Raw genomic sequence first — 12,097 nt, forward strand, 5'->3', positions numbered from 1 at the left:
CGCAGCAGTTCAGCAGTCCCTACAGTCCTTAGGCGCAGCCATTCAGTACCTCCACAGGCCCCAAATCAGCAAACACATCTGCGGTTTCTGCATATCTCACAGCTGGCCTGTGTACAGCTCACTACAGCTCTGCGTTTTCAGTCCTACAGCAGTCCAGGTTTGCGTTTTCAGTCCTACAGCAGCCTACAACCTTCTATGCATCATCCACACATGCCCCATCCATCTGGTGAAGGTAACACAGCATTCATAAGCATTTTCAGCATATTTTCATAGCTTAGAACAGTCCACTACAGTCCCTTCTCAGCCTCAGGTGTGCAGCCCTTCCTCATGCCCTTGGGAAGAGTGCATAGGCTCAAGATCAGTTCATTGTGGTGTTTCTACAGCCGTGTACAGTTCAGCCAAGCTTCCGATCCTCCAAGATCTTGCGTTTGGCTTATCTACAGTCCACAATCATTCTCTCTAAAGTAATAAAGCAAATACTATCTTGGTAACGGGATAGGGGGCCCTTCAGTGGGTAATTTGGGACCCAATCTAGTTGCATTCTTGTATACCCTGCGCACATAGGTTGCATACTGAGCCTCTAGCAGTATTGCTCCATCCATCACACGCCCCCACTAGCTCAGTACTTTCATAGTTTATTTCATGTTCATTTTTCCCTTCTTTTTTTTCTGGACATCCAGAAGACATTGACAGTTGTACATTGATTTGTCTCATAGGTCGAGTTCGGCCTCTAGTAGACGTTAATACAGCTTTCTTTCTTTCTTTCTTTCTCATATCTCTTTAAAGTTTGAAGTATTAAAGTGGATTGCTAAACTCGCGAAACTCAGGATACAGAAGACGGTGTGAGCATTTGTGTGACAGGATCCTCCAATACGAAGACTTCCGTGCATATTACAAAATACATGCGCACAAACCACACAGATACGACGCCTGCAACAAATCACCACCCAAACATAGCTCCATCTGAAGTACCCCCAAGCTAGGACTAGACCAACACCATGGCCATGCTTGTTGCCCAAACACTGCCATCCCATAACACCCAGCCCCCTATCCAAGTGTTGCTAGAGCTGTTGGAATACATATCATCTCCAAAGGGCCTACATGTACCTTTTCATTGGTCATTTTATGAGACACTGCGTTACCATATTTTAGCAGATATTATTTAGGATTTTTTCTAGCATTTTACGAGCTTTTTTATGCTATTTATGGCATATTTATGCTCATGAATGCTATCGGCTTGCTACAGCTCGCCGGCTAGCACATATTGGAGGTATATAAGCAATCACACCCTTCACCTCATTTTCCATCTCATTCTTGCATATTTGCTGGAGCTCATTGGCTGTAGAAACAATCTCTACAGTTTGTGCTTTGGGCCTACAACTTGTGTTTTGCTCTTTCTTTCATGGTATCAGAGCCAAACTCTGATCCACACACAGAAGGTGATGCGTTTTTCTGATTGAAGCAGAGGCTTCATCAACTTGTTGCATTTTCTGCATCTATACCTTGGGACTTCTGCATTTTTTTGCTGTTGGAGGCTGAAGCTCTCTTCTAGGTGCTGAGGACAAGGTTCCTCAGAGATTTTCTTTCTCTATCTCTTTTCCCACCCTCCCTCCCTTTCTTCTTTCTCTCCTCTTGCTGTCCACAACTTTGAGAGGAGGCTATTTGCTGTTTTTTTACAGCCCTCTTGATTTAGAGAAGGTTTCTTGTCAGAGGACATGAGTTCAGGAGATTTCTCTATTGCTGCTCCTTCTCCGGTTGATATTCCAACACCTTCATTGCCTGGATCCCCTGCTCCCTCTCCCCAAGTGGTTCCTCTTCCCAATCTTTCTTCTCTAAGTTTCTCTCATCTAGGTCTTGCTCCCACCCCTACCCATATACCACCCCTACAATCCTCCCCAAGTTAGTGACTCCATGAAGCTTACAACAACCAACTATCGTACTTGGTCTTTCTACACTCACTTATTGCTTAAAGGAGCTGGTGTGTGGATGTCCATCTCCACACCTCACTTGGTGGACCTTGCTTTGAGAAGCATATTGGATGCTCAGGCCCGTCTTATCATCATCCATTGCATGACTCTGTCTATACAGGCACAGTTTTACCTCTACTCAGAGTAATGCTCATCGGATGTGGACGGAGATCCAGAGTGGTATGGGAGAGTTTCAACAATGAAGATTGCCAAACTAGAGTCAGATTTGGAGAAGCTCACAATCAATGTGTCCGATAACATGGTTGAGAAGATTGGAGAGTTCACCCGCATTTGATTCTTTTAAGGATAACATGGTTGAGAAGATTGGAGAGTTCACCCGCATTTGATTCTTTTAAGGATAATATTTACTTCCGTGATCCTCTTCCCCCTTTGAGGAAGTCGTGAGTTATCTCCACGACAAGTGCATGCTTCGCGGAAAAGGCAAGTCGGAGTCTTCTTTTGTAGACTCTGACAAGGGCCAAGGCAAAGGCCGAAAAGAAACCTCCAACAACAACAACAACAAAAACAAAGGCAAAGGGCAAGGGTAAACAGGATTCAAAGAAGTCCAAGGACAAAAGCAATGAATGTGATTATTGTGGCAGGACAGGTCATACTGAGGCTCGCTACTTTGCTCGATAGCTCTCGAGCAACCAAAGCCAAGTATAGATGCTTTCAAAGCATCTGACAAGGACAACACCAAAGACAAGGGCAAGGACAAAGTTTCAGAGGAGGGATCTGCCAAAGTTGCATGCATGGCAATCACAGATTCATCCACTTCTTCACAAGATTCACTCCTCGTGATCACAGAGATGACTTCTCCAAAAGAGGTCAGTGCCACACCTGAGGTGGTGTAATGGGTTAGTGATAGTGGTGCTTCTGTCCACATGACCAATCAAGCCCATATCTTGGAGGTCGCCCATATCTTGGAGGACTACTAGACTCTCTCTGTCGCATCAGTGACAACTTGTCACCAATGTTGGTATTGTTTCTTTGGGTTCCTCTGCCACCTTACATGATGTTTGATATGTAAAACGGATTTCCGAAAATTTGTTTTCAGTGTACAAAGCTTCTCAGAAGGGACTTGGTGTGTACTTTGATGATGAGGTCATTGAAGTGATCAACAGGAAGACTTTCGCTTGTTGCCAATGGACTCCAAGATGACAAGATCACCAACTTTTCTTCCCAGATCTCTCCCACTAACTCACATATTCACCAACTTTTCTCCCCCCTTGATGGCTTTGGTTTCTGAGGTAGTGCAAAAAGGTTCCATACAAAATAGAAAAAGCATGTATATTTTTAACTTGAAATATACAAAAGAAAAAACTGTTGACATAACTTATAAGAGACCACATTGAATTCATTTCAATAAAAACAAAATACATGTAAGATATGATGATATCACAAAGTGGGGTGATGACTAAACAAAAATCACTAAACACAAAATAAAAAGGATCACCACGTGGGTGATGAGTCATGGCTCAAAATCCAAGATCAAAATAAATAACATGTCCAAAGTTCAAACTAAATAACATGTCCAAATAAAATGATGCTAGCAGCTGCTAGCTGCCATCCCACTCACACCCAATGCGGGAGATAGCTCTCATTGCCTTCTTCCATCGAGGAGTCCTGACAATGTGGAAGGATGATGTTGATCATGATGATGTAACTCCCGTAGATCAAGATAAGATTGATTTCCTAAGTGAATATGCTCATTGATTTGCTGATTCACTACCAGGACAGTTACCCCCAAAGAGGCCAGAGGATCGTTGTATTGACAGAATCCCTGAGAGCTCTCCTCCTAACCGACCTCCTTATAGGGTGAGTGCTGCCCAACAGGAGGAAATCATGACTCAAATAAATGATTTGCTTGAGAAGGGGTTGATAAGGCCAAGTTCTTCGCCTTATTATTCTCCAGTTTTACTTGTGTAGAAAAAGGATGGGACATACAGAATATGTGTTGATTATAGGGCCCTTAACAAGATTACTATCAAGAACAGGTTTCCGATTCCTCGAATCGATGATATTCTTGATAAACTTGAGGGAGCTGCTTGTTTCTGTCGCATTGATCTTAAGAGTGTGCCATTTGGACTTACAAATGCTCCTGCCACTTTCAATAGAACGATGGATAAAATTTTTAGACCTCACCGCAAGCTCACAGGAACTTTCTTTGATGATATTATCCTTTTTTCAATGAGTGAGGCTGAACATAAAGAGCATCTTGCCATTGTTTTTGAAGAGCTAAGGAAACATAAGCTTTTCATCCATGGGAAGACCAGTGACTTCTTCTTGTCACAAATTCACTATGTAGGACATATTGTCTTCAAAGATAGAGTACGCATGGATCTTGCAAAGATTCAAGCCATCAAGGATTAGCCGGAAATGCAGAATGTGCATCAAGTTAGGAGCTTTATTGGTTTATGCTCTTATTATCGTCGATTTATTCGACACTTTGATTTCTTAGCTTTGCTGTTACATGATCTAACGAAGAAGAAAGTAGCATTTTGTTGGTCGGATCCCGAAAAGATAGCTTTTCAGAAGTTGAAGGATGCCATCATATCCGGGCAAGTTCTTATTATTCCAAATTTGCACAGACATTTTGTGGTCGAGTGTGATGCATGTGGAGATTGTTTGGGTGCTATTTTGAACCAAGAGGGACATGCAGTGGCTTTCGAAAGCCGCCACCTGCAACATGCGGAATTGTATTTGCAAGTTTATGAGAAAGATTGCCAACGCTCAAACCTCAACTAGAAAGCCAACAAGTAGATCTCTCTAAATTTCGAGAGGAGAATAAAGTCGGTCTACAGTTCTCGTGGAGCTTCCAAAGAGTCTTTCCGAGACCGACAGGGAGAAGGATAAGGCTACACCTCTTGTAAAACATCCAATGACCAAGCCAAAGAGCTTGGATATTAAGCTAGTGGATATAGAGTAGAGCTTATAGATGGACCACAACAAAAGTGGCACAAAAGTTCATAAATTGCCCCAAGCTCCAAGTTTAGGAGGAGGGGATGTCACGTGCATGGACATGTTTCCTACTTGCAACCGCCTTCTAAGCGAAGTACGAGGCAGATTATGGCTTGTTTTGGGTTGGCATCTCGATTCTCAATAGATATCTAGAGGTAACCAAGACATGAACCAATAAAAATTTGGGACACAAATTGGGCATAATATGAGCAAAAGAAAAGGCCTTTTTGATGACTTTTTGGATTCATAAAAGCCCTAGCCAACTTGAATAAGACTTGCTATCAATTCCCTATATAAAGGCAAGTCAAGGGGCATTCTTACACATTCAAATAGAGGTTCCCAAGCCAAGGCCAAAGACTAGAGAACCAAGCAGCAACCAAGACATCTCGAAGAAGTAAATCAACGAGATCAAGCAACCCTCATGTGCATTAGAGCATGCAATAAGCAGGATCTAAGATCCAAGATCATCATTGTAGAAATAGCATGTTGTAGCAATATAAGGTAGATTAGATCTCTCTCTCCTTCTTATTTTGTGTCTTACTTAGTTTTGATTAGCATTAATCTGTGTTTAAGTCTTCCGCTACGTCATTTATGTTACATGAACCTCTTAAGGAGATACGTAGGGCCCAAACCCACAAAACCTGTTTTTGAAGATCCACCAAAAGGGGATGAACTTGAGGAGGTATCGAACCTACACAAATTGTATTTCATAAGGAGCAAAAACTTGCCAGCGGCAAAGTCAATGTGCTACCTTGTGAGATTTCATCATTGTAGAAAAAGCATGATTTAGCAATATGAAGTAGATTAGATCTATCTCTCCTTCTTCTTCTGTGTCTTACTCAGTTTTGATTAGCGTTAATCTATGTTTAAGTCTTCCACTACGTCATTTATGTGACATGAACCTCTTAAAGAGATACGTAGAGCCCAAACCCACGAAACCTATTTCTGAAGATCCACCAACTCGAGGAGGTATCAAACCTACGCAAATTGTATTTCATGAGGAGAAAAGACTTGCCAGTGACAAAATCAATGTTCTACATTGTGAGATTTAAAAATTATTCAACCATTGATACAAGATGATTGGATGAGAATTACTTCAAGGAGCATCCGGCACTTCTTGAAGCATACTTGGACACTTTTCAGTTGAGCACTATAGATGCTTGAAAGCCCAGGGGAAGGAGGGGAGGGGAGGGGAAGGGGAAGGGGAAGGGGATTTTCAAATTGCACAGAAGCCAATGAACGTACATAAGGAACACCGTAGATGTGTGAGTACATAAACTTATATGAGCTTGAAGGCTGTTATACGATATCATATGTGTTTTGTAGGAAGTAAGTATTGATTTGGGTCCAACTAATGTGAATGGTGAAGGTACACAATACATTCACAATAAAGTGAAAGCTTGTTCAAGAAGATTGCAGCACCCGCAATGGAATGATGGTGCGGCGCGGCAGCTTTGGCAGCTACCCTAACAACGGCTTTTGCCTTTTAATATTTTGTATTTCCTAAGGTCTATTTCATGTGCCATGGCCCAGTATTGATGCACACTAATTTCCTTTCATATTCAAAGATGATTTAGGTCCCAAATCTTTCCTTAATCAAAAGATATTGAGTTTTTCACGGACGTGAAAACCCAACAATCTAGTTTTTCATAGGCGTGAAAAACTTAGATAAGGACTTTTTACTGTGATAACAACAATAGTTTTTCACAGGCGTGAAAAACTTAGATTTTTTAGGATAAGGATAAGATTCTTCAGATAAGGACTTACTCCTATGATAACAAAATTTATTGTCTTTATTTAAGCACAAAGAAGAGGTTGCACATTTGATGATTATATTGGTGGCCAAGGGTAATATTTACAGGTTCCCACCAGCCACTTCAAGGAGTCAGCCTCTTTGTTGCAACCACCAGACCTGGTCAGCCGGACTAGGCCTGCTTCGATATAGGGTCTTACACGAATTCTTCCAGAAATAACCCTGTCCTGGACGTCCTTCACAGCTTCAGTCTCTTCATAAAGAAACCAACCTGCACATGAGGGGCTAGGGCAAAATGAGGGCTTCTTTGTTTGATTTATGAAGAGGTAGGATGCAGGCTGCCTGTACCCTGTCCATTACTACATTCCAATAAGTCCGTTAGCCAGCTTCATAGCAAAGTCCATTCTTTCTTCACTGATCTGAGCTGTGGGGCTTGCTTACTAGCTTGGATTAGGGAAGGGATTGCCTAAACCTTCTTTCAACAAGTTGAACCCTCTTGGAGTAGGACATCCCACAACTTCTTATTGGATGCTTTTGCATTGCCTCTCCAACTGCCTTGGGATGCCGAAGTGCATGATCTCTCGATCCCCTATATGTTATGTAGAATGGAGGCCTCAAAAATTGGTCACTCCTTAAATTTTGAAACCCACCCATAGATTTAACCTATCGTATCACCTCACTCTCTAGCCTACGAGCACATCCACAATGTGGGCAGCAATTGATATTAGTAGGTTGTCACTTTCAGGGTGCGGTTCTGTGACACTTCTCAAAGAATCTTTACAATGAATTGATCAGACTAAAAGGTAAACTATAGGAAAAGCAGACATAGACTTAAAATTTTCTCGAACAAGAGAAAGATACCGCACTTGTTCAGTCAAGTAAATTCTGGATCTGCAGTCGATGCAATGTCCATCCAAAAAAGCTTTGTATGTGCGATGCTAACTCTATCCATGCTTGCAGACTTTACTGCTATGTGAGGAGGAACTCTGTCATGTGAGGCAGATGAATTTTTTAGCCTGCTAGGCCATAAATTAACCTACAATTAAGCTACAAACCAGACTGAGCTGTGACATTTACCTTGTAAAGAAGAAGAATGGAAGCAGCAACTTGGTTCGACTTGAGAGAAAGGCGCCTGCGAGGTCTTCGTCCTCCTCGTATGAATGCTGCCCGTTCGAAGTTCCGTAGCACTAGCGTACAAGAATGGTCGTAAGAAGAGTGGATGTCTGATTGGCGGACAATCACTACACACAGATCTTCGAAATCATGGGAAAATTTCTCCTGACCACCCAAAAAAAAAACGCCTGACTTTTTGTGCAAGGCAAAACCCTAACTTTAACCCTAGCCCTAATTTTATGCGTAAAGCAAACCCTAACTTTAATACCTGCGTACTTCTGAAACGAAATTTACAATGAAATAAGAGAGAGAGAGAACCTTCCTGTTGAGCTTGCGACGATCAGTGCTTCAGGCCCTTGGGAAAAAAGGAGATTTCGAATGCTGTGGGTTACTTCCTCTTTCTCAGCGCTGATAAAAGCTTTTAAGAAGTGTTTTTTTTTTATTGCTTTTTCTTTCAAACCTATGTTATTCCATGAATAAAAATCAAAACATCGCTACTTTTTTCCCCTGCATAGCATATAAACAAAGCGTGAATCCACTATAATATTGTATTCATGTCAGAATGTGGTTTAACATTGAGGTCGTCCTCCATGGTTTAAACTAGTACATAAATTGCTATAAGAAGTTCTTCTAGGCATTTGATTTGCAGAAAATTTATTTTATGCAGTGATTAATCTAAGATAAATCGAATAAATGGACATGAAGTCAACACAGGCCAAGAGGTGCCCAATAAATCATTGGGGATAGGGTTTAAAAACCCCCTAGTGTGACACCCTTGAAAACAAGAGATAGACACTGATGAAAGTCAAAACTTTACATATATATCTCTTTGGAAATACCTTGTTGCGAACTAATTTTTGTACTTTTCAAATTCCTTGGAAACACCTTGGAGTGTTGTAGAGTGCAACACGCTGCTAATAAGTGAACATGTTTTCAACCAATCCCTTCAAGCCACGATAGAAATACATTGAAAGACATGTTTTAGCACTTTGTAATTCATAGAAGGTCTTCTTTAGGAGGCCGGTTTTGGTAGGTATCCCCTTACCGGCCCCCAAATCCTAGCAGTTACATTACTTGAGTTTTGAAACATACAATATTCTAGCATATATCTTTTGAATGCTTCAAACCATCATAAGTACATGTAGAGTTCAACTTTTTAATCAATAAGGTTGTGGTATGCCATGCAAAAATGTCATGCTCCTTGTTTTAGCTATTAAAAATGGTCTGACCTCTATTTGCTAGTCTTAAGCAAGTATGTAAACGAAGTCCTTAGACTTTCCCTATTTGGCATTAAGCACAAGTTAAGGTCGCTTTATATGTTGTTCTAGCCCTATCTTACAAAATACAAATGCCCGTTTCAGTGAGTAAGATGGCAAAGTGCCTTATGGTAGGTTGGGCAAGTAAAACCATACTAACATGTGTCCTCAGTGGTAAAGCTGCTACTATGGTGAAAAGGTATGGATGGTTTAGGATACGCCATAAAGTTGGCAACTGAGGTAAAAGCTGCTACTATGGTGAAAACGTATGGGTGGTCTAGGATATGCCATGAAGTTGGCAACCAAGGTTAAGTGGTATGGTTTTGGACCAACCTATAGTAGCCAAATGCAGGGCAAAGTCGTGAAAAGCTTTGGGGAAACCTGGTGGTAGGTAGCATGGAAAGGGATAGCCAATGTAGAGGTTTTTTATGCTGGCCTTCATTGGTTATGGAAGTGGCGTGAGCCCTTTAACATTAGGTAGTTGGTAGAAGTAATCCTGCACCCTATGATTGGTGGAATGAGTGCCAAGACCACCATGGAATGCTTGGCATGGGATGCTCGTCTGGATCTTCATGGCACAACATGAGAGTGTGTCCCAATCTCCCAACGTTGATGCTTAGAGATGAGGCTTCTTCGTGGCATATACGTCAATCAGGGCGAGTGTCACCCCGCCATAGCCACCGCCATAGCACAAGAGGGCAAGGAGCTCTAGTTACCACCTAACCATAGACATAACTCCACACTCCCGAGCACTTATAGGGGTATGCCCGCCCAGAAGCCTACCCAATTGCCCAAGTGCTCCAACTTGAGCACCCTCACCCCTAGACCTCGGATGCACTCGCCGTCCACACTCTGGCATTTGGGCTTCGCATTCGGTCGAGCTCCCACATGCCGTTTATAGGTTACGTGACATTACTCCCCCCCCTCCCCTTAAGAATAGTTCTTGTCCACCAAAACAAATTGGGGAAAGCTTTTGGTAAGCGAATTTAATTGTTCTAATGTTCAGGTCTCCTCTAACCTATTCTTCCAATTAACAAGTGCCTACAGTACACAGTATGCCTCGTGTTCTTATCTCTAAACCTATGAATCCTCTTTGGTTCAAATGGAAGTGATCGTAACTGGAAGGATACAACTAAACTTCAAGGCAAACTACGTTGCCTTGGTGATACATTGTTTTCACATGCCACTGACATGAAAAACTAAATGTACTCGAGAGCTCTCTAGCAACTCAAGTTTGTAGAATACGCTACCAGGCTACACCACCAGCGTGCTGAATCTTCTCCTGATATAGCTCTACCATAGGAGATCTAAACTAGAATCCATGCATCAACCTGAATGAAGTAAATCTAGTTGGTGAAAGCATATGCTCTAAAACTTGGTTGATGCATGGATTCTAGTTTTAGATCTCCTATCTAAAACTAAATGTACTCGAGAGCTCTCTAGCAACTCAAGTTTGTAGACTATGCTACCAGGCTACACCACCAGCGTGCTAAATCTTCTCCTGATATAGCTCTACCATAGGAGATCTAAACTAGAATCCATGCATCAACCTGAATGAAGTAAATCTAGTTGGTGAAAGCATATGCTCTAAAACTTGGTTGACTTTTCGATCTAATCACCAAACTCTGGATGATTGGCCGTACTTAAAAGAATATCCAACTTGTTGAAGATTTCCCTTCAAAAGTAACTATATCAAACTTCCTATCGCTATCCAACACTATATCTGCACAACGGATAATCCACATAGTTTGTAGAGATGTTTGATAAAGAGCCTAGCAAGCTCAAATGTTTTTACATCTTTTAGTTGGAATAAACTTTGCCATATTGGTCAGCCTTACCCCTCTTATTTAACAAGCATTTTTGCTTGTAAAACAATAAAAAAAAACTTTAAGTGTCCATGTGTGCAAACAAGTACTATGGACAAGGAAACCAACACACAACATGTATTTTCCTTAAGCACTATGACCAAGGAAACATGCAGTACTCACGTTTCATTTGGAAACACTAAACCATAGTTACCACTTGCAACTATGAAAGATGTCAATAAAAGACAAACTTTTACTAAGGCATCGAATAATATCATGCCTTCGTATATGTCAGAAGTTTTCAAATCCTCAAAAACTTCATATTGAATGTGTTGCGACATTTAAGGAATTTCTTTGCATGTTCTACGACATCAAAGATGTTTAAGGAATTTATTTGCATGTTGTATGACATCAAAGATGTTTTGGTCTTACCGTTAGAAACCACATGAACTTTAATTTAACAAATTTACGCAATTGTTACAAGTCTTTAGCAAAATGCTCTATAATGTGCTAAAATTCAATTGGCATTACATATAGTCTAGGGATAGCTATGCTCTCAAAAAGTTTATGCGTCCTTCAAGAACAGTTTTGAGTTCTTTATTCTTCCTAGGACAATTCACACATCTTACAACGAAGATGATCTCTACATAGACAACATCTATGTGACCTATAGTATCTACGCACTACTAGAAATCAAGAGCAATGTGCAAGCAATGAGAGTCATATAAACCCCCAAGCCCATGAGTAGGGCACTACAACCATGTGACTCAATAGCCAGCTATGTCTTATGGACATGTCTTTGGGTTATCATGCTAATATCGAAGCGTTAGCAGTACCGTCCAGACACACCTCTACAAATGTGGGTTCACTGGACATTTCTACTAAGTCAAACATTAGACAAACCAGTGTGGTTGTAAATCATTCTCAACTATAGACAACAATTCGTAAACCAATGTCAACCACGAAAAATGGTTTACTACAAAGCAAGAATTGAGAATTCCCTTTTATTTAATAGGTTTGTATCTACATATGCTATGATATGTGGTTTAGGTATGCCTCCAACACACCTTACACTGATAGACAAACAAACTCAATCTCTATATACTTCAACAATGCTATTACATGAACATCACTCATCCAATTTGTGTTTAGGACCAATATGAAGTCACACATATAACATTTCCTTATTGCCTCCTCATTACAATAGCAATGCATTACCTACCCGTAGGTGGCAATATACTA

The 12,097-nt window shown here is 41.1% G+C and overlaps 1 protein-coding gene across 1 annotated transcript in view; it reads right to left on the bottom strand.

Annotated features, from left to right (window-relative positions):
- LOC147640487 (uncharacterized) overlaps positions 1-8,287 on the bottom strand; it is an 88,156-nt gene extending 79,869 nt beyond the window's left edge. The window contains exons 1-3 of the mRNA XM_086781262.1: positions 8,113-8,287; positions 7,759-7,959; positions 7,548-7,667 (exon numbers count right to left, since the gene is read on the bottom strand). The gene's annotated coding sequence lies outside the window, so the exon portion shown is untranslated. The remainder of the gene's footprint in view (positions 1-7,547; positions 7,668-7,758; positions 7,960-8,112) is intronic.
- Between the last annotated feature and the right edge of the window lie 3,810 nt (positions 8,288-12,097).

This window comes from Cibotium barometz, chromosome 3, assembly GCF_041138505.1.
Source record: "Cibotium barometz isolate CiBa-2024 chromosome 3, ASM4113850v1, whole genome shotgun sequence".
Lineage (NCBI taxonomy): Eukaryota > Viridiplantae > Streptophyta > Polypodiopsida > Cyatheales > Cibotiaceae > Cibotium > Cibotium barometz.